Below are 11,646 nucleotides of genomic sequence, written 5' to 3' on the forward strand. Positions count from 1 at the left end.
TTTTAAGTCATGAACAATTTTTTTTTCTTTTTCCTTTCCTTTAAATTTTAACACAAAACAACATAAATATTTCAAAGTTCTCCTCACTACTAACTCTATGTCAGCAATCTCGATTCCTTTTTGAGACTTAATGAACTAGCTTCATAAACATAAAAATTTATACAATCCTTTCGTTAAAGTTACACACCTAAAAATTCAAATTTCCAATTACAACCCATATGGCATTAGTCAATTCCTTGAAAATCACATACTTACTTTAAAATTCCAATTGTGTTGAACTTACTTCATCCATTAAATTTCTCTTAGGAAATCCTGCGATAAAATGCATAGAAATGTTATCGCACTTTCATTCTGGTATATATATCTAAGGGTTTTAACATTTTTACAGGTCGCTGATGTTCCATTTTCGAATTTTGACAAGTTAAACATGTTGGTACATACTCCGCCACGTGTCTCTTCATTCTGGGCCACCAACAATTCTGCTTGAAATTATGATACATCTTTATTGCTTTGGGATGAATACTCAACTTGCTTTTATATATTTCTTCCAAAATTCTTCTTCTTATGTCTTCAATAGTTAACACATATATTCACTAATTACATCTCAAAATATTAGCATTCCCATCTTTGAACTCAGTTGTCTTCCCTTGTACCATCAGGTTCGTCTTCTCTTTATTAAGTGCATCTACTTGACAATTTGCAATTTCCTCCAGCAGACCATTCGAAACCTTAATCATTCTCAATTTCAAAACACTTGATGAAAACTCCACATCCAAAAGGAACCAGGTTTGCTTCCTAGCATTCTTGTTTCTGTCAATAAATCCATGTAGTACTTTCTTTGAAAGATGCACTTTTTAATTGTGCCACATCTAACCAAAGTAAAAATTTCAAGGATCCCAAATTCTTGATGCCGAAGAGCTCCTGCAACATGTCTTTGATCTATCGAAACTCATTCAAATTGTTCCCAACTAGAATTACGTTATCCACATAAATAGCCAAAATTGTGAAAGTATTTCAGTCATGTTTGATGAAGAGGGAATGATATGATGTTGGTTGTTGAAAACCATAACTAAGTAATGTAGAAAACAATTTCTCATGTAACTGCCTACTTTAAACCATCCAAAGATTTGATTAGCTTCCACACTTGGTTTGCTTTGTTGGTTGTAATTCCATATAGTAGTGATCATAGCATTTGGACACATGTTTCTACTTTTTTAATTTGGTATTTTAGAAGTTCTTTATAGCTTAGAATAATTTTTTAGCTTGTTTCTTAACTTGGATAGACATTGAATTATAATTTTATTATTTGCATTTTGAATCTTGCTCGCTCTGTAGGCCATAACTAGAGCTCTAGATATCGGATTGGCGCATACGAGCAGGCGTTGGAAAGCTAAAAATTAGAGTTACAACTTTTATGTTGGAATAAAAGCTCAATGCCGAACTTTACTAGGCCTAAATTGCAGATTTCGTAATCTGGACTTTTGTAATAATTTTAAATAGCGGTCACTTGTTTTTAAATCCTAAACCCTAAAGGCCAAAATCGAGTACTATATATTGGGAGAATCTGTGATAGGTCTGAAACTCGAATCAATGGATTAATCGTTTTGCTCTCTATTAAAACAAAAATCTAAAAAAGAAAAACCTTTTTAATTTCAACTTTCAATTCGGTTAATATTATTATATCAGAAATCCTTGCGAAACGACTCGAGTTATTACCTCTATTTACAGTTTATCAATTGTATTTGACCCGTGTGCGACAACAGATCAAATTGGTGTCGTTGTCGGGGAACTCTCTGATAACACTATTAATCAATTTTAGAGTATTACTAACCATCCTAACAATTGTTTCTTCGTGTTTTGCTGCTATATAGGTCGGATAGGCTTGTTGATAGCTCATAGACACGTCGATAGTAAAAAAAACCTCAGTTTTCGGGCGATTATCTCAAATTTCCTGGAAAGTTCGTAAGAAAATCAGGAAAAAAATCAAGGAATAAGACTCCCTCATAAGGGAATTATGACGGGATTCGACGCTCAAAATCCCAAATTCCTATGTTCAGACCATTTTTTTCAATTTTTTCAATTTTTCATATTCTCCAAAAAGATTTGTGTTGTCTTTATTTGATTTTTAGAAATTTTTGGTGGTATTTTTATATATTTTTGGATTTTATTTGATAGGGTTTTCAATTTTTCTCTTCAATTTTAGTGATAGGGACATTGTTGGAATTTTCAGAATTGTGATTTTGCATTGCATTGTTATGATGATGCATGACTAGGGCTAGTTCTGTGAATCTACATTCCCCTGAACCTGAAATAGATAGGACATTTCATTTACGTCGTAGACTTAATAGAGCTGTTAGTGCTAACGAGTTAGAGTCAAATAGTGAAAGTGACAACTTGCTGCAAAATATGGCTGATGCGAATAAAAGAACATTGAGGCAACTTGCTGCACATAATGTCACTTATAATGCATTGTGTATCACATATCCTGAAGTTATTGTACCATTTGAACTTAAATCTGGTTTAATACACTTGCTTCCAAAGTTTCATGGTCTTGCAGGTGAAGATCCCCACAAACACTTGAAAGAATTCTATGTTGTGTATTCTACTATAAAGCCTCAAAGAGTCACCAAAGACCACATTAAGCTGAGAGCCTTCCCGTTTTCACTCCAAGATGCTGCCAATGACTGGTTATACTACCTTCAACCAGGTTCTATTAAAGTTGAAATGATCTCAAGAAATTATTTCTAGAAAAATTCTTCCCTACCTCAAGAGCTCCTTCAATCAGAAAAGAAATATGTAGCATTAGGCAGATTGACAGGGAATCATTACATGAGTATTGGGAAAGATTCAAGAAATTAGTGTCTAGTTGTCCTCATCACCAGATTTCTAAACAATTGCTCATCCAATATTTTAATGAAGGTTTGTTACCTGTGGATATAAGCATTTTGGATGCTGCTAGTGGGCGAGCACTTGTCAATAAGACTCCTGAACCAGCAAAGGCTTTGATCGAGAATATGTCCGTTAATTCTCAGCAGTTTACAACTAGAAGCAATTCAGCAGTGTTGATAAGGGGTTTGAACGAAATTCAAACTTCTTCCCACAAGAATTTAGAAGGTAGACTTGATGAGCTTACATCTTTAGTAAAAAAATTGGAAATTGGTGAAACCCAAACAATGGTATGTGGTATTTGCACTTCTCTAAAGCATCATATATATTCATGTCCTACATTTCAACACTACTAGAAAAACAAGATTTAGCGACACTACAGATGAGAGCGCAATAACACCACAGATGAGAGCGTGACAACGAAACTGAACTAAAATGCAATAAAACCTAAACGGCTACATTGAGAGTGAAACAACGACACTTACATTGAGAATCAACCACAGATGAGAGCGCAACGGCGACACTGAACGGCGACTCTGAGAGTGAAGGTGACGGGTTCGAGAGGGTCATAGGTTCGAGAGGGGGACGATGATGACTATGAGAGTGACGGTGACGAGTTCGAGAGGGTCACAGGTTCGGCGGCAATACTCACGACATTGAGAGGAATAAGAATCGGTGATGGGTTCTAAGTGAGAGGAATGAGGAACGGCGTAGGGTACGATGTATGTTACTCCGATTAGGTTCAAAGTGTGAGAGAAGGGTTCAAAATGTAGGGTACGATGTATACACAACTAAAATGTAGGGTTCAATCTGATTTTACAAATAATATTAAAAAAATTAAAAATAACCTACCGTCGGCCACTCCGACGCTACATATTAAAATAAAAAATAAAAAATTAAATGAATCAACTAGCGTCTGATTTATTTTAAATAGCGTCGGCTACTCCGACGTTAATTGTCAATAAAATTGAAAAACAACATTTGTTACCTTAGCGTCGGCTAAACTGAAGCTAAGTAGCGTCGGAGTCGGGGGCCGACGCTAAAAATGGCAGCTAAAATGCAATTTTCTAGTAGTGCAAGAAGATCCAATTGCTTATGCTCCTCAAGCATATGTAGCAAATATATACAATCCTCAAGCCAACTATGATCTGTCATCTAACAGGTACAATCCTGGTTGGAGAAATCATCGCAACCTGAGATGGGGGAATTCATTTGCACAACAACAACCTAGGCAACAGCAGCAACAACAAAATATTCCACAACAGCAAAACAATGCAGCTTCATTAGAGGACCTCGTTAAGCATATGGTTGTCCAAAATCTCCAATTTCAACAAAGAACATATTCCACCATTCAAAATTTGAAAACAAAGATTAGCCAGCTAGCCACTTCAATTAATCAATTGCAGACTCTATGGTCAAACCAATTGTCTGCACAGTCAGTAGTAAATCCAAATGCTCCCAATGTTAGTGCAATTATATTGAGGTTTGGGAAAACTGTTGAAATACCAAATGTACCTGAAACTACTATGAAAAATAACAAGGTTGCTGAGGACACTTTGATATCTGAAACTGTTGATGTTGAGAAAAATATACCACTTCTTTTTCCTCAAAGGATATTGAAGACTAATAAAATGGACGAGGCAGATAGGGACAAGGAGATCCTTGATACATTTAGGAAGGTGGAAGTGAATATTCCCCTCCTTGAAGCAATTAAACAGATTCCAAGATATGCAAAATTTCTAAAAGATTTGTGTACACACAAGAGAAGGTTAAAAGGTAATGAAAGAGTAAACATGAGGAGAAATGTTTCAGCCCTCATTCAGCCTATGCCTCTGAAGTGCCACGATCTTGGAACTTTTTCCATTCCATTTACCATAGGCAATAGTCAATCTGAAAATGCTATGTTAGATTTAGGAGCTTCCATTAATGTTATGCCTACATTTATTTTTAACTCTCTTGCTCTTGGAGCTTTACAGAGTACATGTGTTGCAATTTAGTTGGCGAACATGAGCAATGGTTGTTCTGTTGGACTTATGGAGGATGTACTTGTTCGAGTTAATGAATTGATATTTCTTGCAGATTTTTACATTCTGGACATGGAGGGAGAGGGAGAGAATAAGTCCAACAGGGAGCCTATCATCTTAGGCAGACCATTCTTGAAAACTGCTAGAACAAAAATTGATGTACATATTGGAACTCTATCCATGGAATTTGATGATAGCATTTTAAAATTTAACATCTTTGATGCTATGAAACACCCCATGAAAGAGCATTCTATTTTTCAAATTGAATTACTTGTTGATTTGGTTGATGACACTTACCCCGATATGTTTGCTACTGATTTTCCTTCCTTGTCTGGTTTTGATGATACTTATACTTGTGAATTTTGTACAGATACTCAATTATGCTCTGTGTGTGTTGAGATCGAAGCTGCTTTGCAGGTTGATCATTGTGTTGATATTGATATTTCTATTAACATAATTGATTTTGCAAACTTAGCTTCAGCCACTAGTGTTGTACCCTCCATTGAATTGCCACCGACTATAAAGTTTAAACCACTCCTTGAAAATTTAAAATATGCATATTTAGAAGGAAGTGGCAAGTTACATGTGATTATTTCAGCCAAACTTGAAGATGAACAAGAAGAGAAGCTGTTGCAGATTTTAAGAAAACACAAGAAGGCAATCGGATGGACCTTAGCTGAGATTCCTGGTATTAGCCCATCCATGTGTATGCATAGGATACTACTGGAGAATGGGGTAAAATCAGTCAGTCATACAACTAGAATTGATCATTTTCTTTTACCATTCATTGATCAGATGCTTGAACGGTTGCTTGGTAAGTCACATTATTGTTTTCTTGATGGTTTTTCTGGTTATTTTCATACCCGTATTGCACCAGAGGACCAAAAAAACACCACGTTCGCTTTCCCTTTTGGCACATTTGTCTATAGGAGGATCCCTTTTGGCCTATGCAATGCTCCTGGCACTTTCCAACACTACATGATAAGTATTTTCGCTGATTTGATAGAAAATTTTATAGAAGTTTTTATGAATGTTTTTACTGTGTATGGTTTTTCATTTGATGCATGCTTGAACAATTTATAGAAAGTTTTGCATAGATGTATTGAAACTAAGCTTGTTCTGAATTATGAAAAATGTCATTTTATGGTTGAACAAGGCATAGTTTTTGGACATGTGATCTTTAAAAATAGGATAGAAGTGGATCCTGCCAAGATTGATGTGATTTCTAATTTGCCTTACCATGTCGCATCCGCGAGATTCGTTCTTTTTTTGGCCATGCAGGTTTTTACAGGCGCTTTATCAAGGATTTCAGCAAGATAGTTCTTCCGCTGTCCAATTTGTTGCAAAAAAGATGTCAGTTTCACCTTTGATGACAAATGCAAGAAGGCATATGATTTCCTAAAGGCAACATTCACCTCTACTCCCATAATTCAGCCACCCAATTGGACCTTCCTTTTGAAATTATGTGTTATGCATGGTAATTATAAGACCATAGATTCTGCACATGCTAATTATAGTACCACTGAAAATGAACTTTTAGCTATTGTTTTTACACTTGATAAGTTTAGATCATATTTGCTAGGTTCAAAGGTAGTTGTTTTTACTGACCATGCAGCTTTGATGTTCTTGCTGAAGAAACCAGAAGCAAAACCGAGATTGATTCGGTGGATGTTGTTACGCCAAGAATTTGATTTAGAGATTAAGGATAAGAGTGGAGCTGAAAATTTGGTGGCAGATTATTTGAGCAGAATAGAAATGGATTAGGACCCCATCCCCATTCAAGATGACTTCCCTGATGAGCAACTGCTACAGTTGCGTGAGGTAACTCCTTGGTTTGCTGATTTAGTTAATTATCTAGTTGTTGGAGCCTTTCTGCAGATGCATCCAGAACACAAATACACAAACTTAAAAGTGATTTCAAATACTATGTGTGGAATGATCCATATATGTGGAAATTCTGTAGTGACCAGGTGAATAGGCGATGTGTTCCCCACTATGAGGCTCAATCCATTCTTCAATTTTGTCATGTCTTTCAAGCAGGGGGACATTTTGGTCCTCAACGGACAACAAGAAAATAGTTAGACTCGAGTTTCTTTTGGCTCACTTTGTTTAAAGATGCTTTTGAGACTTACAAAACTTGTGAACATTGCCAAATAGCAGGAACGACAATCACTCGTAGGAGTGAGATGCCTCAATAACCTATGCTTTTATGTGAAGTAATTGATGTGTGGGGTATTGACTTTATAGGCCCTTTTCTTGTATCTTTTGGTTTTGTCTATATTTTACTAGCTGTTGATTATGTTTTGAAGTGGGTGGAAGAAATACCCACTAGGACTAGTGATTCTAAAGTTGTTGCAGGTTTTATCAGATCAAATATTTTTTGCAGGTTTGGAATACCCAGATCCATCATAAGTGATCAAGGCACTTATTTTTGCAACTACACCATGGACGCTTTGCTACGGAAGTATGGGGTTGTGCACATAGTTTCTGCACCTTATCATCCTCAGACTAATGGGCAAGCTAAAATCTCAAACAAGAAAATCAAACATATCTTAGAAAAGATGGTGCAACCAAACAGGAAATGCTGGAGCCATCAACTTGAAGAAGCTCTTTGGGCTCATAGAACAGCCTACAAAACACCAATAAGGATGTCCCCCTTATTGACTTATGTTTGGTAAGGCATGCCACCTCTCAGTGGAAATAGAACATCGTTCTTATTGGACGGTCAAGAGTTGTAACCTTGAGATGGAGAAAGAAGGTTTGGAGAGAAAGCTTTAATTGCAACAACTTGAAGAGCTTAGACTTGAAGCTTATGAGAACTCTCAGATCTATAAGGAGAAAACTAAGTACTTTCATGATAAGATGATTTCTATGAAGGAATTTTCCATTGGCCAAAAAGTTTTATTGTTCAACTTCTGTCTGAAAATTATGCCTGGGTAACTTCGATCCAAATGGATTGACCCTTTTGTTGTTACTAACATTTTTCCTCATGGTGCAGTGGAAATACAAAGGGAAAACACCGAAAAAGTATTCAAAGTAAATGGACAACGCCTCAAGCTATTCCATGAGAGCTATGTGCTTGAAGATGCTACCATAGAAGAACTCTCCCATGAAAAGCCCACCTACACGGAAGTTTGAACATGGAGCTCTCTTTCCTTACTCTTATTTTATACTTGTTACTTTCGTTAAGGACAATGTGTAATTGAAGTGTGGAGGTATTATTTCAGATTTTATTTGTTATATTTCAGAAAAATAAAATAAAAATAAATAAAAATAAATAAAAATAGACATTACACTTCATGATTTTTCATCAGATTTTATGGTTGTAAATGTTGTGAGTTAGTTTAGACTAACATGATTGGATAGTATCTTTGCATTCTTGGTAAAATAAATTGGATTAAAATGCTAAATTGTGTATCATTTGTGATAGATCATTAACCTATGTGAGAACTTTTAGCCTTATTATGAATGAAATACATTTTTCCATTTTTTTTCTTTTGTGCTATCTCACTCATGATTGCTAGTTATGCTACAACTTGACTTGACTCTTGTCCGCATGCATTTATTGAAATGATCTAGGCATTTGTTTCTTGTTAAGCTACTAGCTAAATAAGCTTACCCTACAATTATCCATTTGTTTAAGCCCCTTTGAGCTTAATTATCCCATTCTTTGTGCTCATTACAAGCCTAAAAGTGAAAAAGAATGAATTGACTCAATCTTGGAGGATAAAGCCCCAACTTTACAAAAGATTTGTTAGCACATGGTTATATTGGTCAGAGATAACCTATAGACGATATGAACTAACACCAACAAATACTTTTTTCAGAAGATGGATGACATTAAAGACTATGGATCTCACAATATTTTTGACCATTCACCGCTGATAGACATTAATTTAGTTGTTAGAAATAAGATTTTAGTTAGGTTATTTTTCTTTGGTTTCTACGAGATTATTATGTGAATCATTAACGTGTTTTTATTTTCTTGATCGTTAAATCTAATTGTAGTATTTTTATTTTAATATGAAAGAAATTTATTTTTCTATGAAAAAAAGTTGTTTTTGTGAGTTTCTTTTTCATTCTACAATATTGATTTCAGCAAAATATTTGGCGTAAAAATGTAATCATGTTTGTTTTAAAAGTGTGTTTTAATTTGCTTTTTGAGTGTTCAATATTGGTCACGTGTTTCTTTCTGTCAATTTTTGTTTGTTATTAACAATTTGTTTATGTCTATGGAAGAGAACAAAATTGTTTTACTCTTTTAGATTTCATGCTCTCAGACATCCACATGTAACTTCAGCTTATGGAATCTACATCTGCTTTAATTCCCTCGTGAGTTTGCAAATGTCTGTTTTAGAGAATAAAATTGGGTGAACATAATGTTCTTTTGAGATGTACATAGGCATGGAAGTGATAAGAAAGTCAAGTTAACTAACTATCAATATGGGCCATTTCAAAAATATTGTGCATTTATTAATTTTTGGGAAAACCACCCAAACAAACAATTGTTGTAATCCTGCGTTTTTTCTCAGCTACTAAAATAATGCTTTCTTAAAAGATATACAAAAAATTAGTTGTGTAATATATTTATATAATAATTTGTAGATTGTATTTTAAATTTAAAAAAAAAATAATTCTATAAATAAGCTACTATGTAATTGCTAGTTTAATAATTTTTTTAGTAAAACACAATCAAATATTTAATTTTTGAATTAATTAATATTAATAAATTCCTAAATAATGAGAACATTGAAAATGCAAAAAAAAAAACTCTAAATATAATAATAATAATAATAATAATAATAATAATAATAAATAATACTAAATAATAATAATATTAATATTGAGTTTCGAATCCAAATTTAGATATTATATATTCTACGAATATACTACCAGTAATTTGTCATAACAAAGAATAATTTCAAAATAAAAAAATTTAAATTATTTAATTATTAATTATTCATAAACTCGTTAAGAATGATAATCAAACTAAAAATATGAGATAAATATCCACGTATGTTATTTTATAAAAATAATTGAGAACATAATTTTTTTATTAATAATGATTGCACCAAAGATATTAATGCACACATATAAATACTATATTTGAAATTAGAAAATACATGTTCTACAAAAATCCAACGTCATTTGTCAAAAGTAAGAAAAGTTTGTAAAACAAAAATAAATCTAATTTGAATTTTTTTATTTAATCAATAATATGAAATTCATAATTAATAAATAAAAATAAAAAATATTAAAAAAATATCTACATATAATACAATACATGCACATAATATTGGCTAAATAGATTTAAAAAGAAAAAAAAATAGCTTATAACTTGAGGTGTTACCATAGTGGTAAGAGCTTAGCTTATAACTTCAAGGTACTATAAGTTCAAGTTTCCTTAGAAATAATTGTAAAATGATCGTGAGTATCATTTCTCTTCAATTATTTCTTTAGCTTGTTGTCTCTCTACCACATCTTCAGCATGTTACCTCTATCACTTTCTCATATTGTTGCCTCTCTACATTGACTTTCTCTTCATAGTGCTTCATTTTCAACTTCAGTTTTTTCACCTCAACATCAGGCCTATCAATGTCAGGTTGCTTGGTGCGTTTTTGGCGTTGATATATATATCTCTATGAGATATCTCAAATCCTAGACTCTAAAACGACCAGCATCCTATTTAGAGCCTGAGATAGTATGTCGGCACGACCAAGGTCTTCTTCCACTTCATATAGAGATTGTGTTAATATATCCTGGCATATATATAATTAGGATAAAAAAACTAGTTAGCAATTATAAAGAATCAATCTTTTGTTGAAATTAGTTTTCAACACAAAACACTTGAAATACTCGTAGAATATGTGTTTGGATGTTTTTTTTTTTGAATGTAATTTTTGGGAGAATTGAAACGACTTTAACTTGAATACATTATTTGGCTCTTCACTTCACTAAATAACTGTCACTGACTTAATTAAATTCAAGTAAGCTCAAAACCTACATTTGTTTCTCTCTTCTATTCAACTCATGTTGATTCACTACAAGAAATTTGCCATATACCAACGGTTGTTTTTAGTAACACATATAAATGCCGTAGGTATAGATATAATATACCAACAACCACTAAAGAAGAAGTCCTAGGTATAGAGAGGTATTTAGATATAGGTATTTAGTGACAGAGTTAAATAGTTGGTATACCCCAAAATAAATAAAAAATTCAGTCCCGCCTCAAAACTCTGAGTTCCCGTTGCCAAATACCTTAATCCTCTTTTACAAGTTGCGCTGCTTCAACTTACCCTTCTCTCCTGCAAAACCCCTAAACGCACCGCCGCCGCAACCTAAACGCACCCGCCGCTGCAACCTTCAACGAGCAACCTAAATGCACCGCCGCGACAACCTAAACGCACCGCCGCAACCTCATCGTCGCCACCGCTACAATCTTGAATCAAGGTATGCAGGTTTCTGCAATTTTTCTTAAAAATCCCCAATTTTCTTTGCAATTTTTCTGCAGTTTTGTGTTTTTGCTTAAAAAGCCCCAATTTTTCTTCAATATAAATGAGAATATTGCAATTTTTCTTAAAAATCCCCCATCCTTTTCACAGAAATAAAGGCTCGTGTGTTCTTTGGGCAGCCAATCCACTGTGAACAAGGAAAACAAATTATTTAAACAAAACAAACAATGAATTAAAATCTGGAAAAATATTAGTATGAATTAAAATCATCATCTTTTGAT

General features: G+C 33.8%; 1 long non-coding RNA gene across 1 annotated transcript; it reads right to left on the reverse strand.

Annotated features, from left to right (window-relative positions):
* Positions 1-10,219: 10,219 nt before the first annotated feature.
* On the reverse strand, positions 10,220-11,239 carry LOC140918961 (uncharacterized). Its single transcript, XR_012161458.1, has 2 exons — positions 11,112-11,239; positions 10,220-10,669 (listed from the first exon to the last, which is right to left on the reverse strand). It is a non-coding gene; the product is annotated as an uncharacterized lncRNA (long non-coding RNA).
* Positions 11,240-11,646: the final 407 nt, after the last annotated feature.

This window comes from Cicer arietinum, chromosome 7, assembly GCF_000331145.2.
Source record: "Cicer arietinum cultivar CDC Frontier isolate Library 1 chromosome 7, Cicar.CDCFrontier_v2.0, whole genome shotgun sequence".
NCBI lineage: Eukaryota > Viridiplantae > Streptophyta > Magnoliopsida > Fabales > Fabaceae > Cicer > Cicer arietinum.